Below are 24,219 nucleotides of genomic sequence, written 5' to 3' on the forward strand. Positions count from 1 at the left end.
AGGTCTCTGGGAATGTGAAACATGCACGTATGGAAGGACAAACAGTTATGGCAATCATTGTTAATCCCTCAACATCAGAGAAAAAGGTATAAAGACTGGAGAGACTCAATGGATGACAGTTTTACATATGCATTCCTGAAGTTTCCTGGGATGTTAGTCTGGCACAGTTGAGCTTGCAATCACTCACTCTTAAATACTTTTACTGATTCTATATTTATCTTTAAATCCCTTCCTAACTCTAACCCTGCTTAAGTGAGATACATAGTTGAACCAATGTAGACCTGGATACAATTCACAACTACTAGGATGAGTCAGTATAGGTCAGGATCGGTACTGGCGTATTGCGTACTGTATTTTAGTTAGGAGAGGATGAATAGATGATTGTTGCAAACAGTTGCAAAATTCCACAACTTGAACTCTGACCACAAAAAAAGTGAACACTCCAAAAACAGTATATGACAGTATACTGATTAAAATGCATTTCCATATCCCCCTTCTTCCCATCTTTCCTTAGATTCCCAGAACACTATTACCACAAACATTTTTGGAACAGCAGCTTTTATTCAGTTCTGAAGATCTCACGTACATCTGAAGATCTTCAACTTTCCCTCTTCTACCTTGCCCCTCTTTAAACCTGCTTTCTCCCTGCATTCTTTTAATCTCCATGCTCTAACACCTGCCTGTAAACCATCCCAAATCCACATGCATTAAATTGCCATGGAATGAGGTGTAATGTTTTTAATCTGAAAGAGAGAAGACTTAGACTAGAAATTAGGAAGTTCTTTCCTGTGAGGGTGGTGAGACCCTGGCCCAGGTTGCCCAGAGACGCTGTGGATGCCCCATCCCTGGAGGTATCCCAGGCCAGGCTGGATGGGGCTTTGGGCAACCTGGTCTGGTGGGAGGTGTCCCTGCCCAGGGCAGGGGGGGTGGAACTGGATGATCTTTAAGGTCCCTTCCAACCCAAACCACCCTATGATTCTGTGATATGCGCCAGTTCAGAGTGCTTATCTGTCATATTTGGTGCCAGTTCAGAGTGCTTATCTGTCATATTTGCCTGTATGGATCACAGTGTATGAGCAGGCTTGTAATTGAAGCATTTTGGGTCCTTACATGTAAAGATATCTGAACCCGTTACCCCAAGTACACTCTGCATCGCTATTTCCTGGTCTAAAATTCCACAAGGGTCTAATATCAGCTGTATTTATCTTACTTCCCTTTGCACGTCAGAAGGACATTAGCACACAAAGACCATATTAATCAGCAGAAAATTAAAATAATAGCATAGGCATTATTAGAATGGTAATTAGCACAACTTTACTTACTCTAATACAAAGATGTGTAAAGGAAAAACCCCCAAAATGAGGAGTTCTACTTTCTTCAAATAATTGGCTTTTTCCAATGGTCACAGAAGATGAAAAATAAGAGTTGAGGAAACTGTTTCTTAATGAGTAACTTTCCAGCCACACGGAGAATGAAATTACTGTATTAGATATCAGGCCAAATTCTTGTTTTAATTACATAAAAATTAGAGTTGGCTCCATTAATCATGCCTATTCTGACATGTTCAGAACATTTTAAACTGATTTTCCTTTAAGTCCTCAGCATCAGTGGCTTCATTTTCATGTCATTGATAAGACCACTAGTCAAATTCTTTGTGACATTTTCTACAAGTCTCTGTGATCAAAGATGAAAAATTTTGCAAGAAGCAAATATGGGACTCCCTTTCTTCTCTTTATTCGAGTTACATCCTGAAAAAGAGTGACTAGAGAGAAACAGCAAGAGAAAATGCATCAGTAGTTATAATAAATCTGGAGCAGCAAGAGATGCATATTGCTTCCAAAATGCATCAGTAGTTATAATAAATCTGGAGATTTTTATGGCCATATAAGATAAGCAGATATTTTTATTTTTTCCCCAACAATCACTTGGAAAAATTTTGCAAGAAGCAAATATGGGACTCCCTTTCTTCTCTTTATTCGAGTTACATCCTGAAAAAGAGTGACTAGAGAGAAACAGCAAGAGAAAATGCATCAGTAGTTATAATAAATCTGGAGATTTTTATGGCCATATAAGATAAGCAGATATTTTTATTTTTTCCCCAACAATCACTTATGACAAACAGTTCGTTAGAAAGAGACTTTCAAGAAAAAAAAAATTCCTTTCAGACAGCTTGTACAATGTGCAGAGTACTTCCTATTGTGTACTTCCACAACATTTTGAGATGCATCATTCATATCCCCCAGTGTTTTACATATCAACTACTCTGCTTGCCATTCGTTAATATGTTTAACACAGAAAAGGACAGAAGGATAGAGTAGTATCTCCTTATTGTAGGGAAGACCAGAAATACATAAACACTGCGTAAATGAGTTTACACTATTGATTTACCATTTTTTTGTCTTCTCGTCATTCCTACTGCAAAAATTGCAATCGTATTTGCATATTAAAAAGGCAAGTGTTTCATGGCTGTAAGGTTCTAATCAGAAAGAATTCTTTTCAGTACCTCTAGTGGAAAGCCCCATCGCTTCCTTTCACTGTGCATGTTTCTCTAAACCTTGTTTAAAAACAAATCTTACAGAGTGAATGATCGCATTATACTGAATGTGTGCATCTAAACTAATACATCTGCCTTCTACTGACAACTGAAGCTGCTTAAAATGTTAAGAAAATGTATTTGTCAAATCTGATCATATACATGGGCTATCTTGTCATGACTAAAACGGGTAGCTCTTCCACAAGATAAAATTAACGTGCCCCAAAGTAATGCCAAAAAGTTCATTTTTGGAGTGGAAAAGATACCTGAGCAAAATTCTTCATTAGTTTATTATATAAATCTATTGAAGTCCATTTAACTGAGCAGACTGTTTATTACTAGCATATTCTTCTGTCTACACTTTTATACGCTGTCAATAAAACCAGTCATTGTTTTTCTTTCATATCTAGGCTTGCTCTTTGCCCCTACCCATCACTTCTGTCTCGCTCAAACTGATCTGTGTGTTTGCAATCATAAACATTTGTCCCTTTTCTCATCATGTCCCCAAGTAACAGGGGTTGGGAGGAAGGAGAATGACACTACAACAACCCAATTCAATTGTAAAAATTTCCCTAAGGAAAAATTCGAGTATTGTCTCTTGTTGCATTAGCTACTGGCACGTTATCATGGAACACAGAGTTACAGAATGTGCCTTGAAAGATGTACACACAAACACGCACACACAGATTTTATTGGAAGTAGCTGGCTCCTAGGTTGAGAATAAAGCCAATTGCTGTGACTATCCAGGCAATATAGAGACTGTGCACACAGGATGCTGCTAACAGCAGGAATTTTCAGCTGGCATTGCAGGCACAAAGCTATATTCTCCCTCAAATGCAAGTGGTACCAGTAATCTAATAATTTAGCTTCACCATCACCAGGCTGCACACACAGAGCTTTAGAAGCCTAATCTTATTCAGCTCTTTACAGTATTTCCATCCTAGTAGCCAGATGATACATACATTTTTTTTCCCCAATAGTACCTAATTTAAGGAAGTAAAATGAAGTTCAAAAGGTTACAGCAAACTTTCCACAGTAATTTTAGCTATAGCTGGCACCAATCCTGGTCAATTCAGGACTGATGCTCTATCCAGTATTACAGAACATATACTGCCAGAGGAAGAAAACAAAACCTTACCCAAGCTATACTTTCCCAGCTGCTTCTTTCTCTTTCCTTATCTGAAGGTTTAGGGGCAGAGAACCTGCCTGTTCCAGCACTTCCCCGTGTCAAGGCAAATACAAGCAAATGTAGCCCAAAGTAGCACAGCACACATCTAAGACTTACAAGTGTAAGCCAACCTAATGTCATCAGTTTCTAATGATTATACATATCCATAGAGGATTCCAATACTTTAACAAAACCTAATTTTGAAGGTTTTAACTTTCAATCACTTCTTACACTATTAACAAAAGAGAAAAAGACATGAGGGAGTATGATATATAAGGAAATACCCAAGGTGGTTTGCTGAGGCAGAAGTCAAGCGTTCTATTAAGAATCGAGGCTAATAAGGAATGGGGAAATTGGTTCAGATTTTGGAATCCAGGAAAGCAGCCAGAAAGAGTCCCAGATGTGCCTGCAGTATAAATGTGAGGCTGAAATAATTTCACAGAAGTTAGTTTACTGTTTAATGTATGGTGATTAAAGTGCATTTATTACAGAATAAAGTTGTTCTAAAACTGGGGCCACAGACATTACTAACATTCTCTTTAGACAATCATTGAAATCTGAAAGAGGAAGGGTAAAAGCCTATAAAGGAAGAAAAAGACTGGATGAATTTTTTTCTTAATGCTACCTCTTAGTTGATAGTACAACTCTTTGTTGCAGTTTGCCGACAACATTATTTATATTGCTGTTTTCCATTACTTAAAGCCTTGGGAAAGTACTTATGTTGAAAATATCTCCATCAGATCTCTCTCTCTAAATAAATGTCTGTGGAAATTTTTCATAAAAATGGCTTGGGCACTTCTGAACAGAGCACTTGGGGAAAAATGAATTGCTTCATCCACAGTAAAAGAAAAAAGAAACTGAGAACTTTTCTTTAAAATCCTGCTACACCTTCAAACTTTGAGCCAAGGACATGAAATTCAACAGAAGATGAGCTTTATGGCGTGGATGCACATTTGCCGTTCTCACAAAAAAAGAAAGTTTAACTTAGAAACTTTGAAAAATTTTAGTTCTAGCTAGAGTAGAAAAATATTCCATTTCAAGAAACCACTTGCTAGGCAAGGGTAATTGGACTTGCTGGTCTAGAGGCTTAGGAGAAGAAAAAAGAAGGGGGGATGAAAAGATTTTATGTTAAGGAAAACCAGAAACAATATGTGTCCACTGGAACACCTGTCTCTCCAGAGCCAGGAGCATAAACCAAAGTTACAAACCTGATCATGAACTTTCTGCCTGTAAGTATTCATGAAAATCCCTGATATTCCCTCTGTCTTTCCACATAGAGGGTAATGGTGTCCACTAGCTAAGTATATCACCCAGCCAAAATTTAACATATTGCCTTGATGCAAGTTCTAGGAACATGTAAGAACATATTGTGAAAATAAAGTATTCCATATAAATTGAGCATTCAACCCCTGTTTTTATAAAGATTGATTCTGATCTTTAGCTAGGGGCACTGGAGTTTACACCAGCTCAGCTAAGATCCAGACCACAGCAGAATACAAGAACCTGTTAGTTATTTTTCTTTTAACTATGCACACCCCACTTACTTTAGGAAGTTGGAAACATAAGTCCTATAAAGCATTAATACCTGAAGACTTGGTAGATATTTAAATCATTATGTGTTTTAGCAACATCTACAAACTAGTGTGAAACAGTGAGAAGAAGCATCAGCACAACCAGTACATAACACTGATTCTTGAGTAGAGCCAAAAATACAAGGGTTCTATTCTGTGTTGTGTTGCTGAAAATCCAGAGTAGTGTCAGTGGCTACGTATGGAGTTGCCTGTGCTCTGTCGCAATTTAACTAAGACTAGACTCTCCCACAGCAGTCATTTTAGAGGTGACCTCTAGACTTCCATAAAGAATGTAACATTACAAGAGTATTACAGTGGGTCTAACAGTGGGTGTGCAGAAAAATCCTGGCTGCTAGACAAGGGCGAGGAGAAACAACACACATAGCATCTGCTTTAGGGACATACAAACATCAGACTTACTTAAAAATTTGTAATAAAGCAACAAACAAAATGCAGTACCCACTCAGTGGGCATCTCAGGTGATGACAGTCGTGTAGGTTGTGTCTTCATTAGAGTTGCTGTTCAGCTTTTATCATCAGTGTTACCACAGTGCTTATGTGGGTGATTCATGAGCTAAGACTCACATACTGCAGGGTTGCTGCTTCGCAGGTCTTACCAAGCTTAAGGAGATGACTTTATTACATTTTAAAAAGGTAGTAAACATTAGGTTTGGTCATGATTACAGTGGCAAATTTCCTATCGTTCATTCAACCTTATTGCACACATTATCCTATGAAACACAAGGAAATTTTGGTAGTTATCATAGCAAAAGAAAGTTAAAGAGGTATTTGAAATAGGATGACAATGTCACCTTCGAAAAGGAAGTCTCTCTTCCTATGCGTAAAAGGTCATATAACAGAGCAAAAATATGCTTGTTTCAGACTGTTCCAGTGACAGGTACGAGCTAATCAGAGGTTAAAATCCCAATCTTTGTAGTGACAACCTGAGAGCTGGGATACAGATAACAGTGTACTTAAGACAAGAAGTTTGTTTAATGTGATAGGGAAAAGCAGCCACTGAAGACTCAAAGATTGAAGCTTGATGCCAAGAAAGAGACAAGGAGAAGATGTTCCAGTAAATGGGAACCATGGAAACAATAGGCAAGTTTTATCTGTGACGATGGATAAGAAAGTATCTTTGAGACTCTCTACAGAAATCAATCACTGTAGTTCTGCTTGTGTGTTTTATGGGAAAGAATCAGAGGAGAGGCAAAAATGAAGGCAAAGAATGAGAGTAAAGTCACAGAAGCTAGGTAAGATTTCTAAACTAAGTGAAAGGGTGTATAAACACAGGAACCAAGAAACTTCTGTATCCATGAAAAGAAGAGTGAAGGGATAGCAATACTGGAAGGAAAGATGAGCTGAGAAAAACAGATGGACACATCTTACTATGCCACATTGGCAGAAATCAGGAGAAATCTGTATAGAGAAGAAAAAGCGCCAGTAGGAAAGGATTGACTCAGACATCATAAAGATGGGTCTGCACATATGGAATTTAATCATGCTAGCAAAAAAAAAAAAAAAAAAAGAAAAAAGAGGAGGGAGTAAATCTAAATCCATGGATCCATGGTAGAAAAAGTCATCTGAATCATCAGATTTCCACCAGAATGGTTTTTCTAGAGAAACAACATTGTAGAGAGTGAATCAGGGCTGAAAATTGGCAAGCTGGGCCTCGCAAATGAAAGGCAGAGCAAAAGGTTTTGGAAGGAGGAAAGCAAAATATAGGAAACAGTTTCAGTAGAAGTGATGAACACTGAATTTACAGAAAGGTGAGTGAGAGCATGGGAGGAGCAGACTGGCAATGGCATAGTTGGGAACTAAGCAACAGAGAACGAGTAATGTTTCACTGAGAACAAATCAAAAGAACCTTGGTGAACAGAAAAACAGACATAGGTTGAATGAGTATGGGGGAGCAGCAAGTTATCAACATGAGATAAAGTCTAAAAAGGGATATAGGAGATTTATGTGAAGAGAGAACAGCATAAGGGAGCAAAGCCCAGTAGCCCAAAGCATGATAGGAAAGAGCAATGTGATGCAGGAAGAGCGCCAAAGAGCCGGTCAAAATGGAAAAAAGAGAGGAAAACAGGACTGTAAGAGAATAAAGCCAATATTTCTTGTGATGGTCTAATTTAGGGAAGGACAAAGAAAACCTGACAAATCTGCTGAAGTTGTCAGCCTCACCACAAGACATAAATGTGGATTAAAATGCTGTTCCTAATACAACCAGAGAAAGAAAAGAAGACTGAATATCAGCATAAGAGGCAGGGCTATTATCAGGGATAAATTTGGTAGGTAGGATAGAGAGCAATTTCCAGCCTTGGGCCACATATAAAATTAATCACATGAACTGTGTCAGAAGACATCTACATCTGAGCTGTGAATTTCCACCTTAACAACTCAAATTAAACATGATTTTCCCACAGAAGGGGAGATGAGGAGTAGAAGAAGTATTAGACCACCCCAGGACAAAAACAAACAAACAAACAAACAAAAAACCCTTCATAATATCCCAAGATGCTAACCAGAATCCAGAGCATTCTCTAAAGTGTGATTCATGGGAGATGGGAGAGGACTTGTATGATACCAAGTGCAGATTACAGCTGCAGCCTACGCCTGGTCTCATTCTGCTTCTCTTTTGAAATTCAGAAGCTTTGACAGTCTTACAGTCCTGCTGCATGTGAGAGCTTCAGCAGGTACACCTCAGACACTGGAGCCATTATCATAGTTACTCTCTTTCTCTATTTCAAAAGACTTCTTTTATAAGCTGAATATGAAGAAAGTTGTCCATGTTCTAGTTTTGATATGAAATTGCTTTGGGCCCAATCCAAAAACCAGATATACTTCACAAAACACAACTCTGCAAAACCAAAGCATTTAAGTACAGCACTGTACAATGGCTAATTAGCTCCTGGTTTTAAAATATAAGCTAATACTTTTTTAAAACATTTTGCCATCTAAATATGTTAGCCCAGTTGCAGCTGGCTTAGGTAACTGCATTCAGTGCTACATTGCTCAGGGCAGATGCATTGCTTGGTACTTGTAACAGAATTTAAACAAACTTTAGTTTTGTGCGTGAAGAACTGGAATTCTACCTTCTCATGTTCCCTGCATGCCCCCTAACCCTACAGAAAACTCAATTAATATTTATGCTGTTGGTCTGAGAATTCTTAAGCAGAAGAGTACTCCATGATCTCCATGATTTGGAGTACTCCCTCCAGAAGTTCCCTTGATTGAGGTGCCAGAGGCTTAACTCCTTCCTAAATTGCACAGGGACCCAGAGTGGCACCTTTAGTCCCCGTCCCCCCATGTTTCTCTGTGCTGGCACAAAGCACATCTACTTCACACCAGTGAGACAGGACATGGTGGTGAGTTTAGGCCAAGGAAGAGCAACCTTCATCCTTTCTGCTGAAAGCTGGCCACGGTGCAACAAGGAACAAAAGAAACGTGTGGCCAGAAAAAGTAATTACGAAAGCACGAGTCTGCAGTTTAACACATTAATAGCTATACAGGCATAACAAAACAAAACAACCAAAAACCCCAAAACTTCAGCTCATTTTACCTATGAAGAAATATAAATGTGTTTAAGTTTAGATAATAAAGGACAATAAGAACTCAATGAGCTCAAATTCAGTTCCAGATTTTCGACTACCAGAAGATCCTCTTTCTCTCTTGTACAGATTAGGTGTGCCTTGCTGAGCTCCACATGTGGTTTTTTCAAGCACACATCTTCACTGGAACTAGAACTCATCACCCCATTTGGGCTATATGAAGCAAAGAGTAAGAGTACCCTTAGTGATTTAGAAACAATCCTCCATTGCTTCTCTGCACTTTTCAAGGTTTTGTGTTTGCCCTTAAGATCAGAGACACTGAAGATTTGCTAATACTTTTATTCAGTGGTCTCTCAGTGTAGAAAGACCGATGCACAATTTCTAATTAATCACATTTTTAATAAATAACTAATTCAAAAGAAGAAAAAAAAAAAAAAAGACTTCACACATAAGCTTACAACGTTCTCCAATTTTTGTGACAAGCCTGAAAGCTCTAATATTACATTCTGTAATTGTCCTCTAGGATTCCAGTCCTATGCTACATAGCTTTATTATTTTTTTTCAGTAAGTCAGCTTAAGCTGAATGTTTACAGTTGCTTTCACTATATTTGTAATTGTTTGCTATATCATTTCAGGTCACACACTACATTCAAAAGTTGTCCAGTCATTCAACAGATAAAAACCTACCAACTTCTGTCTGATCAATACATGCTTGAGAAGCTGCCTACACATGGGAACTCAAACACAAATCCCCACCTTTACCAACAACAGCCTCTCTATTGCAGTTCTGTACTATATAAAGTAAGGGTTTTTCCACTCACAATAAAGCAAAAAGGCCTTAGTATCCTGATGCATCAACTTCTTTAGCTATGCCTTTCCCTCCACCAACACCCTCTTAAGAAAGGAAAAAAAAAAACAAACCTACATCCACCACAAATTGCTACTAGCAGAACCTAACATCCTTTTCAAGGTTTGGCAGCTACTAGGATTTCTCTTCCGTATCTCCTCTCCGATTCCCCCTCTCTGGAAGGATGATCACACCTTCCTCACACCCCAGCTGCAGTCACTGCACTTACACACCCACCACCACGAGCCTGAGGACTCCAAGTGGCTCCGTGCAGGCTCCTGATAGGGATTATGAGAAGCCCTGCTAACTTGGGGTGTTAAACACACATCCAACACCCGAGAGCACCGGAGCGGTTCAATTCCTTTCATCAGACTTTAAACATGTCTTTCACTAAGCAAGTTGGTTGCGGATGAAGTGAGAGAAGGTGCAGCTTTAATTATCCAAAGAGACTGAAGGCCTAATTTATCTGGAGAGCAGAGTCAGAGCAGCAGTGCAAGCGTCTCTAGCAATGCTCTCAGTGTGGTTTTCACTGTGTATCCCCCAGAGAGGTTAACTTCCTTAATGTTAGGTTTTTTCTCTTATTCAACCTTGCTTTTTTCTACTAAGATCAAGAATATTTCTATTTGGCGCTAAATGAGATTGCAATATGAGCCAGAGGAACTCCACTTCAGTAGCTGTGGTGAGACAGCAGCCTATGACAAGTGACGCTTTGGGGTGAGAATATTCATAGATCTTCCTAAACAAAATAATTCCATTAGCATTGTTTAAGGGAAAAGCAAGAATAAAAACCCCAACCCCTGTGAAGTGCTACGGTTGCAATCCACTTAAGGGAAGCCTTCAAGTTGACTTCAGTGGGTTTTGAAATGAGCCTGTATCCTGTTTTGAACAGGATGGAAGTAAACATAATGCATTTAAAAACACTGCAAGCAGGATACCTAACTGCCAGCAACACACACAGTTTTACTGATGAAAATTGAGTATTTGGTGCATGATTCATACTCTTCTTGTATATGAATATCTACAGCTGAAAACTTCTGGAATAATAGATACGAAATGGAATAGTCTAACTTTCAGCTCCCCATTTTTGTATGATCTCATCATTACTGTATTACTAGTAGATACTGAAGCATGATCAGTATCATTGTGTTTTAAATTAGATTCTTCCCTACATGCCTGTGTTCCGAGCCTGGCTTCTGTCGTTATTCACTATGTGTGTTTGTTCATAGGTCTAGTCAACCTTGTAAGAACAGAAGCCAAATTTGACCACATAGATTTTGAGTCATGCTATGACAAAGCCTCGCCAGGCTGGCTTCACATATTCATGGGGCTGTACAGATTTTGTCAGTGTCGTGGATCGCTTTCATAGCATTCTAAAAATAGATTTTTATCCGTAACAAAAATAAAACAGCAGGTATTGTACATTGGGGAATATGCATTATTTTAAAAATGCACAGATAAAAATGTGAACTGCTAAATGTAAGTCCATCTTTTGCAGAAGCTTGCATGGATTTTTAATCTGGGTATTTACAATAACATAGGAGTGCCGTGACTCAGATTTGGCTGGGCAAAGTTGTTATTTTTTAGCCTCAAACAGGTTTGTAAATAATTATTTTTCCCCAAACCTGAATCATATAAGTGTTAGATGGATTTATTTTTGTTATTAGAAGTAAACCAAAATACAATCACATTTTCTCTTCATCTTTGGCTATTTTTCAGCTGTGCACTAGTTACCGTACCACTGCTAGTGGTATTAGCAGGTGTAGCTCCAAGTTGTGTAACACATACTGATGATTATTTTGGTGTTCTGCTAACACTGTTGGCACTTTTGTGTGTGAGGAGAAAGAGGGGGAGGAAGGTAATTACTACTCCTATTCAATCTTGTGTTGCATATAAGGACATTCTCAGCATTCATTTTTCCCCAGTTACAAATTGTTTATTCTTGCAAACTCCCTACCCGTGCAGCCACAAGTTTTATTAAAATCTGTGACAGCATTTTTACTAGTTCTTTAGACTTTAAACTCTCTCTGCAAAGAATCTGTGCCTCCTATTGTACAAGCTCTCCTATGTTGAAGTCAGAAGAGTTTCCTCAACTCAACACCTCAACTAGAATTGTCTCCTCTTCTTTAAGGAACCAAATTAATTAGTTCACCACTCTGTCACCCTTATCATTTCATTCATTTTGCTTGAAGCAGGCTCTTGAATCAAATATTGAGAACTGATAGGCTGGTTTATGCTACTACATACATGATCTACTGCTACTGTTAATAGTAATAAAACCAGATTTTGCAGGTTTTTCTGCATGAGGCACTCCTAACAGCTTAAGTGAGAGTTTCACAAACCAGACGAACGTATGACAATAACCACACAGTAGAGGTTTAGCAGCAGCATTTCAAATGCTTGCTCTTTTGTTCTTTTTACTCTCAGTGACATCTCTTCTTGACTCAAACAGCTGTGGCACTAAAATTATCTTAAAGCTGAAAGGTGCTAATCGAGCTTTTAGTTTATTCATTATTCAGCAACGGATCCTTAGTTATTCATTTCTAGTATTACCAGAAAAAATTACTTATGGTAACACTGTATCCTACTATTAAGATGGCACATAAAGCTAAAATTTTACCACTGATAAGAAGCCATGGATTCCTAACTATTCTACTTTGTATTCTGTGTTTCACACACGAGATATGCAGGGGAAAAAAGCTGATGACTTACCACTTTATTTCTTTTTGCTCACTAAAAATCTGCTGTTGGTACTATTGTAAAAACAATTATGAGAAACAGGCTCAGATCTTGGATAAGAAGTAATATATACGCTGGAGGTTACTCAGAACACATCCACACCTCAGTGGAAAGGTCATACATAAACTTCTCAGCAAGGCATATTAGGTCAAAACAGTGCAAAAGCCATTGCAGCTGGATGGATTCCAGCTTCCAAATCCACCCTGAACTCACAAAGCAGATTTACCAAGTGGGGGCCAATATCCACAGGGCAGAGCAAAACAATAGTTGAAAATTTTATTAAGAGTATGAGGACACCTCTGAGACACTCGGGTTACGCAGCCAGCAGGGGTGAGGTGGGGGGTGCTGCATCTTCAGTGACCTGTTCTCAGGTACCACCAGTTCAGTATCATACCATTTCTTGCATGGCAACTACTTGTAGGCTTCCAGGATAACTGTGCTTAGAAGCATAGGTTTTATTATGTTTTGGTTCATTTACAGCATACTTCAAACTTCTAAATTGAGGTATTGAAGTCACTATTGTAACTAAGAAAAGATGACAAGGGTACTGCCTCCCAATGCTGTTACTTTTAAACAACTTTTGCATCTTCATTGTTACAAGGCTGAAAAACTCCCCATAGGATGCATCTTAGTAGTAAGAGAATAACTCATTATCTAATATCAACCTAAGAAGCCACAGACATTCCAGAAAGCAAGACAGATAACATTTCTTACCTCTCAACTCTAGGAAAATGCCTGATAAAGTGTCTCCCCAGCTCTACCAAAAGCACAACTGAAAGCAATAGCTAAAGAGCTCCCAGCTGACAGCTTTTAGCCCAACCCACCTGAAAGCAATTTGAATTTTGTTTCAATTTCTTCCAGCTGGCAGCAATCCCATTAAGAAGCAATGCCACTGACATACACACTTACTATCAGTCTCCTCCTCCCAAAGTCTATTTTGCACTAAATGCCTCAGGGGGAATAACACAAACATTTTGTGTCATCTCTTTGCCCACTGAAGACTCAATGCATTAGGGAAATATCCAGTAAAAGTTTTAACTAGTTTTGCTCTTTGAGAGACACAGGAATGGCATAGAAATAGCAGAACAAGACAGTAGATTGTCATCATAATACTGATTCTGTCCTCTTGAATTTCTGAGATTATTTTTTTTTCCAGTTCTTAAGTATGAGGTATAATTTTGGTTTGTATTTAAGATTCTCATGTCTGACATTAAGTAGTGTAAATGGGTGCCCTGTACAAAAATAATTTTAACTGCTCCTTCCCTTCTTTTGTGCTGGTTGGAGGAGAGAGCTCATCCATAAGGGAAAATTTCTAAAGGCTTTTGTAAAAGTTAAAAGGAAGAGACGAATCCTAGAAATTTTGCACACCTGCATTATTTTCTGAAATCTTTTAATTTTGAACTTCTACTGTTTATAGTCTGTTGACTTGCCTCTCACCAATCCTAATACAAGCTGAAGAAATGATATGTAGTAAAAACTAGTATTTCATATGGATTTTATAACTAGATAACTCTGAAAAAATATATTCTTTTAAATTAGATCTTAGGAAATATGGAGTCTAGAAATGATGATTCTGACAAAACAGATGCAGACACCAAGTAAACAATGAGATTGATATGCACCTAGAATTGTCTCCACTTCTTTAAGGTACCAAATTAATTAGTTCACCACTTTGTCACCCTTATCATTTCATTCATTTTGCTTGAAGCAGGCTCTTGAATCAAATATTGAGAACTGATAGGCTGGTTTATGCTACTACATACATGATCTACTGCTACTGTTAATAGTAATAAAACCAGATTTTGCAGGTTTTTCTGCATGAGGCACTCCTAACAGCTTAAGTGAGAGTTTCACAAACCAGACGAACGTATGACAATAACCACACAGTAGAGGTTTAGCAGCAGCATTTCAAATGCTTGCTCTTTTGTTCTTTTTACTCTCAGTGACATCTCTTCTTGACTCAAACAGCTGTGGCACTAAAATTATCTTAAAGCTGAAAGGTGCTAATCGAGCTTTTAGTTTATTCATTATTCAGCAACGGATCCTTAGTTATTCATTTCTAGTATTACCAGAAAAAATTACTTATGGTAACACTGTATCCTACTATTAAGATGGCACATAAAGCTAAAATTTTACCACTGATAAGAAGCCATGGATTCCTAACTATTCTACTTTGTATTCTGTGTTTCACACACGAGATATGCAGGGGAAAAAGCTGATGACCTACCACTTGATTTCTTTTTGCTCACTAAAAATCTGCTCTTGGTACTATTGTAAAAACAATTATGAGAAACAGGCTCAGATCTTGGATAAGAAGTAATATATACGCTGGAGGTTACTCAGAACACATCCACACCTCAGTGGAAAGGTCATACATAAACTTCTCAGCAAGGCATATTAGGTCAAAACAGTGCAAAAGCCATTGCAGCTGGATGGATTCCAGCTTCCAAATCCACCCTGAACTCACAAAGCAGATTTACCAAGTGGGGGCCAATATCCACAGGGCAGAGCAAAACAATAGTTGAAAATTTTATTAAGAGTATGAGGACACCTCTGAGACACTCGGGTTACGCAGCCAGCAGGGGTGAGGTGGGGGGTGCTGCATCTTCAGTGACCTGTTCTCAGGTACCACCAGTTCAGTATCATACCATTTCTTGCATGGCAACTACTTGTAGGCTTCCAGGATAACTGTGCTTAGAAGCATAGGTTTTATTATGTTTTGGTTCATTTACAGCATACTTCAAACTTCTAAATTGAGGTATTGAAGTCACTATTGTAACTAAGAAAAGATGACAAGGGTACTGCCTCCCAATGCTGTTACTTTTAAACAACTTTTGCATCTTCATTGTTACAAGGCTGAAAAACTCCCCATAGGATGCATCTTAGTAGTAAGAGAATAACTCATTATCTAATATCAACCTAAGAAGCCACAGACATTCCAGAAAGCAAGACAGATAACATTTCTTACCTCTCAACTCTAGGAAAATGCCTGATAAAGTGTCTCCCCAGCTCTACCAAAAGCACAACTGAAAGCAATAGCTAAAGAGCTCCCAGCTGACAGCTTTTAGCCCAACCCACCTGAAAGCAATTTGAATTTTGTTTCAATTTCTTCCAGCTGGCAGCAATCCCATTAAGAAGCAATGCCACTGACATACACACTTACTATCAGTCTCCTCCTCCCAAAGTCTATTTTGCACTAAATGCCTCAGGGGGAATAACACAAACATTTTGTGTCATCTCTTTGCCCACTGAAGACTCAATGCATTAGGGAAATATCCAGTAAAAGTTTTAACTAGTTTTGCTCTTTGAGAGACACAGGAATGGCATAGAAATAGCAGAACAAGACAGTAGATTGTCATCATAATACTGATTCTGTCCTCTTGAATTTCTGAGATTATTTTTTTTTCCAGTTCTTAAGTATGAGGTATAATTTTGGTTTGTATTTAAGATTCTCATGTCTGACATTAAGTAGTGTAAATGGGTGCCCTGTACAAAAATAATTTTAACTGCTCCTTCCCTTCTTTTGTGCTGGTTGGAGGAGAGAGCTCATCCATAAGGGAAAATTTCTAAAGGCTTTTGTAAAAGTTAAAAGGAAGAGACGAATCCTAGAAATTTTGCACACCTGCATAATTTTCTGAAATCTTTTAATTTTGAACTTCTACTGTTTATAGTCTGTTGACTTGCCTCTCACCAATCCTAATACAAGCTGAAGAAATGATATGTAGTAAAAACTAGTATTTCATATGGATTTTATAACTAGATAACTCTGAAAAAATATATTCTTTTAAATTAGATCTTAGGAAATATGGAGTCTAGAAATGATGATTCTGACAAAACAGATGCAGACACCAAGTAAACAATGAGATTGATATGCTCTTAATGTAACTCCCTTAAATATAAATCTTCACAATGTAGGTAAAGACAGATAATAAACAACATGTCTAAGAAAAATTCCATTTGCACATCGTATCTCATAGCTGAATAAGAACAGAGCTGCATAGACTGACAGCATTCCATCTGGCCTCCATTTAAAAAAAAACATTTTCAAGCACTTCATTATTTTCTTGAATTGACTTGTTTATGTAATTTTTCAATGAATTCTATGAAAAACTCTGATGGATAAATCATGAAAACATAAAGTATCCAAAATCTAAAGTTACAGTCGTAAAGATAAGCTTTGATCAATCACAGACTACCTATATTGGAGAAATGCAACACCAGGAATAAGATACTGTACAAGGATACAGTGTTTTGTCAAGATGAAAGATTCAGAATTCTCTCTGCTAATATTTTCATCTTTTACCATAAAGTAGGTGAAACCAAGCTAATTTCTTGGGACTGTACACATTCCATATATCATTTACTCTGACATGTAGAAACCAAATGCAAACATCAAAAATGCAAGTTCCAACTTTACTTAATTCCTGTATTTCAAAGGTAGTCCTATAGGTCATACTGGGTCACTATTAATTGCTTGTCTACTTTATAGGTGATTTTTTGTGGAGTACTATAAACTTCTCTTTGGTAAGCCTTTTCCATTTGATTCTTATGAACGACTGGTGGAAAAGTATAGAAGCCATCATGAGAAAGTACCTTACTGTCTTTGTACTCACTTGCATTTTACACTTAGTTGAAATTCTCTCAAAGTAAGATAGTAGAACTACTGAGAGAGGTAAGAAGGAAGGTAATTGTCCTGAGAAGTTCTCCCATCTCCCACTTATTATATCCACACTACTTAAAGGTACTCCCAGAGTTCCGTAGGACTGCGTGCCCAACTTTCCCTTTAAAGCATACTTCTGCTATAATAGGCATCACCCATTTCTTTCAAATCAATTCTTAAATTATCTTGCCTAAATGATTTCCAAATTAGGATATGACAGTATTTTCTGCTTGGGGTTCATTGCTTTCCAGTATCAGAAGACACAAGTAGAAAAACAACATGAATTAGTTAAAAATACAGAGAACCCCAGACACTCCTTGTCTTGATCTGAATGAGGGATCTGAAGTTTAAGATCTGAAGAGGGAGAAATGGTTTTTTGTGATCCAGCCTTCATTGTAGAGCCAGGTTGGAGCTGCCTAAATCTCAGCATGAGTTAGAACAGTTTCCAGGTAAGATCCCAAGAGGCCACAATATTGGTGGCGGTTCTTGGTTTGCTTGACTGCAGAAATGGGGAAAAGGGTAGAGTTGCCAGGCCAACAACACAACAAGGAGAGAGGCTTCTCTCATCACAGACCAGGGTAATATCCTCTGTAAACAGTTCATTTTAGTTTAGAACCCGCTTGCACTGGCAGAGAATGGGGCTAGAACAGAACGAATAATCCGGTTTTCTGTCTATGTGGTAGGTCATTACTTTATCAGCGTTTTAACTTCTATCACATAGAATTGTGCTGCTCGGGACTGCATTGTATGATCTCTCTTCGGGAAAATGGAGAGTTGTAATTTGCATTGTTAAAAGTCACAGATTCCTACCTTTTGTTGATGTTTATACCCGACACTTTCATTTGTTTAGACCACTCTCTATTAACTTGACCTGTGAAATCAAAGACTGTTGTACTGATATAGTAAGACGCACTGATGTGCACATCAGCCTAAATTCTTGCCCCATTTAAAACAATTGCTAATCCCTTGAATTAATGCATTACTGAAATTAGCAGCCAAGAACTTGTTCCTGTAACTTAAAAAAATTATATAAAGTCTTCAGTATTCTATTTCTTTTTGCGAGCACGCTTGCGAAGAGCAAACTTGACACACCTATGTAATCACCGTCATGAGGCAAAGTTCAGATTTGCTTTTGGGAACATTCACAGCAGGAAACATAATCAGAGGACTTATGCACATCTAGTCAGGGAATAGAAACAATATGATATTAGAACAATTGTTCAAATTTGAAGTAGGCTAGCCTCAGAATTTTAAATACCAACATAAATGTCACTGAATTACAAATTAAGGTGCGTTTATCTGTTCATGGACATAAATGGATTGAAAAAGAGGTTAAAAACATGCCTCTGAAATGACTGATTAAGGTGAGATTCTACCATTACTGAGCAATGCAAAATGAAAGCTCAATAGGTTCTTAGCAATTGCAAGAATATATACATATCTGCCTGTTACAAAATGGCTTCTGTTATAGCACCCTGACTCTGCCAAAATTAAAAGGCCCAGCACAGAAAAGCATCTTGAGATAAAATCTTCCTGCCAAGACCCAGTTGCAACAAAGGTATCTCATGGGACCCTGTCAACTCGGTGGCAGTAAAGACACGCTCCAGTGCAACAGTGTTTATTTTGCTATATTTTAGTTTAGAATGGATTTGATTAGCATCATATGCATTCACTTAGAGATGGATTTTAGTGCTTTAAATGATATAGAAAAGACTTTTATGTAGTATTGGTTTGAATCCTCTCTCTTAGCATAAACACTGTGGAAGGTGAACAGCTAATGTCATGGAGTTTCTTTCCTCCTAAGACATCCAAACTGAAAAAAACCACTTTAATTCACATATATGTATAAATGGATGTTATATATCCAAACAAAATCATATTTTGTTAATATGTTCTAAATATCTGGATTATATGACTTAGGCCAGTAAATATCCAGAGAAGAAACTTTTTATTTAAAAAACCCCAACCTAATAACTCAAATAGTATTATTTTCAGAAAGACGTTCCCTTAGATGATACTTTTGAATCATACATATATTTCTCTTGGAAAGGAAAAAGGATAATAACCAGGTGCATACCCCATCTAAACAGCAAGCCCCCCCAGAGCTAAACATCCAGCTGTGTTTGTGTTACTATGCCATGACACTCCATCTCAACTGATTACAATTCAGTGGAATGGTGTTTTTTCCTTCCACAACAAAACTATGTCAACTGTATTTGTGCATCAACACTTGATGTGCTGTCTAGCTGTATTTGCGTTGATGCGGTTTGTGAAGATAAAGGTAGTTATGGTAGTTATTCCACATTGTCTCAACAAGGTTTGAAAATACAGAAAGCTGGCACACAAAGTAAGGGTAGAAACCCACTGGGAATGTAGGCTAGAATGCTGCCTGGAGTACTAGGAAAAACTGGGTAAGTGATTTGGGGTACTTGCAATGTTTTAGTGAAGTCTTTCCTCCACAATACAGTAGCTTTGTTAAGATACAGTTAGAGGAAGAAACCAGAGTGGTAGTCTGGTTACTGTAAAAGAAAACAGGCTTGGTAGGTAGGGAGTAGCAAGTGTATTATTACTTACAAATATTTATGGTGAATAATAAAAATATCTTCCTAATTAACTAGTTAAGATTGGTTAAACATTGCAATATAGACAGAGTGGGATTCATCTGTCCAGATTTGGATGTGCATGTAGGCGGCCACCTCTGAGCCAGTCACTCGGTGCTGCCTTTGTGGGCAGTGGAGAGAAACAGTCATTCCCAGAGGTCAGTTCATCTCAGACTAAGACAATGGTCAAAAACTAGTCTGATTAATTGCATTGTAGGAACCTGTGTTTCTCTCCATCAGCTATAAGGGAAGACTCAACAACTACTGCATATGTACATGTCCATGTTAAAGGTATCTAAAAGTGATGAAAGTAATTCCTCCCAACTGCCAAGTCCATGGAATTACTATTTAGTAAATCTACTGTAAAAATATCAGATTAACAAGTCGTAGTTCCTAAGAAATTATTATTTGCTTTCTAGTGTTTACCATCCATGTATGTGGGCAAAATGAATACTTGGAATTTTAATTCATTTTTTCAGATTTACCTCTGTGTGTTTTTCTATTGGCCAACATGATCACTGGTAATTTCACAGGCTATTTCTGTAACATAGAATTGTCTGGAAATGTTATCACACTTGTCTTTTTGATGTGATGACTTAGCAATCCAGAGGAGAAACAGCCCTCTGATATAAGGGGCTTAAAGAGAAAACAAGGGCAGAGGAAAATGGGATTTGTTGGGTAAAACTGTGTTCTCTAATGATACGTTGGATGTCCAATACTAAGTAATAAAATGAGATTCTAGGGAGAGCTGAGTTTCTGCTGAACCACAGGTAATACTCTGAGCTACAGAAGTAAAAAAACACATAGAAAGCTGTTGCCTTCTGAAAATTTGCCATGTGTTTAGTTAGCTGTGATTTTAAATGTATTTAATAGTCACAAATGTTTGAAGTCTCGGTAACATAGAAATGATGGCCCATGTCAATAATCTGTTCCTTCCATCCTACTTCACCAGTGCCCTTCAGTGTTAGTGAAAAGCAACAGTTGAGATAAGAGTATTTTCTCTGGAGCATTCATTTCAAGGGTTAAATTCTGTCTTTGATTACACTCACATAAAGGTAAAAGAAATTAAATTGCTAATATGTATCAACTCCAGCTTTAATAACAGAATAAATAGAAGCTGAACTTAGCCCTTCTCTGTCATATTGTGTATTCCACGTACCTTAAATTGCCTGGGGACCTTGAGAATCAATTTTAGTAGTTTTGGATTAGTCTAGTTTTTCCCTTTTATGATTATTCTTCTGTCAGTATGGCAGATGAAATTTGGACTTCTTAATCACCACTCTTAGACTCTGCAAAGTTCAATGAAAATGTGAACTTTGAATATAACATAGAAAACTGAAATTCTCCTCTCAAGTAGACAAGGCAATCTGTTGTAACTACTAATGGATGTGGATTTATTCTGGATACTTTGGGGATCGCAAGGAACAAAACTTAGACTTCTTTTTTAATAAAAATAGGACTGTTTTTCTCACAAAATATAAATAATACAATTGTATCTCATATGCCAATAGTCTGATTGTTAAAGTTTTTAGATAAAGTAGTGTAGTAAGATCTTGCTGCTTAAGGTGGGTAACATCGACCTTAACAGCATTTGTGGGAATGACACTACAATTTTCTCAGTAAAAAGGATACAATTAAAATCACTGAAAATTTAGAAATTAGAGTTTGCGATGCAAGTAGAGAGTTACTCAATTTGTCATTGAGACTGCGACCTCTCTGAAATCAGCCATAAAACTGTTCAGCATTGCTCTTCCTAGAGGGCATGGGAGAACCTGGTCAGTGACACTGTGTGTGCTCACCTTGAGCCCGGGCTCTCTCCCACTGAAACCAGTGAGAAAACTTACAACAACTCCCGTGAAAGCAGGACCAGAACTTTGCCCAGAAATACTCAGATTCAACTCTCCCCTTCAGTTACATAAATCTGAAGAATCAGTTCTGAAATATGTGGAATTACTGTGATTTAACCCAAAGGAATTGAGAGTATTTTTCTTTAATTCATGGGAAGGGGAGAGAAAAAAGATGTATATTGCCTCACCGCTGTGTATCAACCAGCACTCTATCTGCTGTCAAAATCCTTATCTGCTTAAGCTGGAAAGGAAGAGCTGACTTCACCATTTAAGGATTTAAGCTTTTATTGTCTACTGAATTTTCTGTTATCCTTATCCCTCTACTTATCCCCTTCCCCACTGCTCAGCAGGTAGATTCCTTAAGAAGGAGGGGCAAATTTCTGTTTTCTGGTTCTGTCCAGATTTCTTGACATACCTTATTCCATCAATGTGTAATCTGAACTGAGATAACCAGAACACTTTCACTTCAGCCCTTCAGAACTACCTGGCTGGTTATTTTTAGATTATCTTTATTAATTTCAAAGCCAAGGCCTGTTGCTGGAACTGGAGGCTGTACTGGAGGCTGACTAAATTCAAGGTACTACCTCCAAAAGAGTCATTCAACTCTGTTCATCAGTGGTCAATGAAGAGACAAGCACATAATCCTCAGATGGAGGTGTAGCATCCTTTATGTAGCACACAGAGCTTATTCATCTCTGTAAGGTCCACTGTCAGAATGAAACCTTCATGGTCTTACACAGAATTAATCTGCTTTTCTTTCCTGATAAGCATGCGTATGCACACACAAGTGGGATTCTTCTTTGAAAATGCAAGTCAGTGCTTTGGTAATGGGTGGTATCATGAGGTTTTCTCCTAAATATGCCAAATCACTAACATGTTTGCTTTTGATTGCACCCATCACTGGCTTCTTGAAGACTGGAACTTCATCCTTCTATACCCATAGGCCTATCCTGTAATAATGTCCTCTATCCAAGGGCAGGGGTGTTTGCACGATAGCTTCCAACCAAAGGATTTGATGGAGACGGCCAAGTTAACGGCAAAAAAGCTCTCTGTTCTGCAGAGCTGTATCTCTTCAGCTAGCAAATATGTACCCTTTTGAAGAAAAGCCACTATTTCTGCCTATAACTGCACCAAAGCCATAGCTCAGACTACAAATGTCTATATCCATAAAGTCTGCAACAATTTCCCCTAAGGAAGTGCAAAATACACACCCGTTTTTACTCCTCCGTGATCCACAAGTAGATGGTGACAGTCCCACGTTTTTCTACCTGACCTCCTGTTGTAACCCTTGTAGATGAAATTCTGATGGCCACCCGAAGGGTGTGACCCTCAACGGCACGAAATACAGAGCCAAAATAAAAAGCAAATTGTGGATGTAAGAGTCTCAATAAATGGATATAAAGAAATGCTGAAGGGAAAACTAGTGAATTTTTCTCAAATCTTGCAGAGGAAAATGCTGCCGAGCCAGGTCAGCAGCCTCGAGAATAAACACCGCAAGAACACACGTTAAACAGCTTCTACAGTGAAACAGCCAAATCCAGATCAGATCGGTACCACGAGCAGAAATTAAACTGACATGCACTTGTCTGTAGCTCTCAGCTATCACCGAAGGCTTGGGGTTTTTGTGTAGGAATCACTCACCCAAAATGCAAATGCAAAGATACCAAAAAACTTGTGGTTCACAACAGCAGCTGGGAGCCGTCCACAGGTGCAGATCAATCTAACAAAACCTCCCCGTTCCTTCACATGAGCACACACCAAGAGGTAGAGTGTCCAGGCTCCGCAGAGCCACACGTCCTTAGAAAGAGCAGATGTGAGGATTTATCACCGAAATTCAGCAGCCAGGAGCCTTTCTGATGGAACGTTAGCCAGGCTGCATTTCCCTGGGAGGAGGTGCTACATAGCGTGGAGGTTCTTCTCCCAACAGGCGGAATCTAATGGATTATCTTTCTGAATCGTTAAGAGAACGCAATGGATCTTAGTAAGGCTCAGGTACTGGATATTAATGGGTTACAATCCAGGCGAGGAAAGGGAGATGACTTAATTTTGTGAAAAAGGGATCAAGCTGAAGCAGCAGCGGATAGAAGGCCAGTATCCCTTGAGAAGGTCATTTTCACTGTATCAGCAGCCTGCCTCCCCTTACTATTTTTTCTCTACACACAGCGAAATATTCCTACCTCACAGTGACATTCATCTTTTCTTCCATCCAGCAAAAGCATAGCGTGTTGTTTCAAAACGAGATATTTTTTTTCCTCTTGCTTGAGAAGTCCCTTTCTATTTTGCAAATACACGGAGAGGGAAACGCTCATCCCTAAACTGATTCAAGAGAAAAAGAAACGCAGAATATTTCACTCACCTCCTCAGCACCGGGCGGGCTCCGCCGCCTCAGTCCATCCGTGACCCGCTCGCAGCCACCGCCGCTCCTCCGCTCCGCTTCGGCCCTTTTTCACATCAGCATCTGTGATTCGCAGCGAGCAGACACACCACGACTGCAGACACTAGCTCCGCAGCCCGAGCGGCAGAGAAAACCTGCCCTCTCTCATTTTCTCCCTAGAAAATAAAATGTTTGCTAAAAAGGGGGTGGTTTGTTTTTTTTTTTTTCTCCTAAAGGCGCTACCGTTTTCCCCTCTCTCCGCGGGCGGTGCGCGGGGCTGCGCTCCCGCGTTGCATAACAGGCGTGCGGGTACGTGCCCGCTGCGGGCGGGCCGGG

The 24,219-nt window shown here is 38.6% G+C and overlaps 2 protein-coding genes across 3 annotated transcripts in view; one reads left to right on the plus strand and one right to left on the minus strand.

Moving 5' to 3' along the window:
* Positions 1-24,112, minus strand: part of GNAZ (guanine nucleotide binding protein (G protein), alpha z polypeptide) — a 79,960-nt gene extending 55,848 nt beyond the window's left edge. Inside the window, exon 1 of the mRNA XM_014964289.1 lies at positions 23,866-24,112. The gene's annotated coding sequence lies outside the window, so the exon portion shown is untranslated. The remainder of the gene's footprint in view (positions 1-23,865) is intronic.
* Positions 1-24,219, plus strand: part of RSPH14 (radial spoke head 14 homolog (Chlamydomonas)) — a 108,792-nt gene that overhangs the window by 66,672 nt on the left and 17,901 nt on the right. The gene's annotated exons all lie outside the window — the stretch shown is intronic.

This window comes from Calidris pugnax, unplaced genomic scaffold (assembly GCF_001431845.1).
Source record: "Calidris pugnax isolate Ruff unplaced genomic scaffold, ASM143184v1 scaffold32, whole genome shotgun sequence".
Classification (NCBI taxonomy): Eukaryota; Metazoa; Chordata; class Aves; order Charadriiformes; family Scolopacidae; genus Calidris; species Calidris pugnax.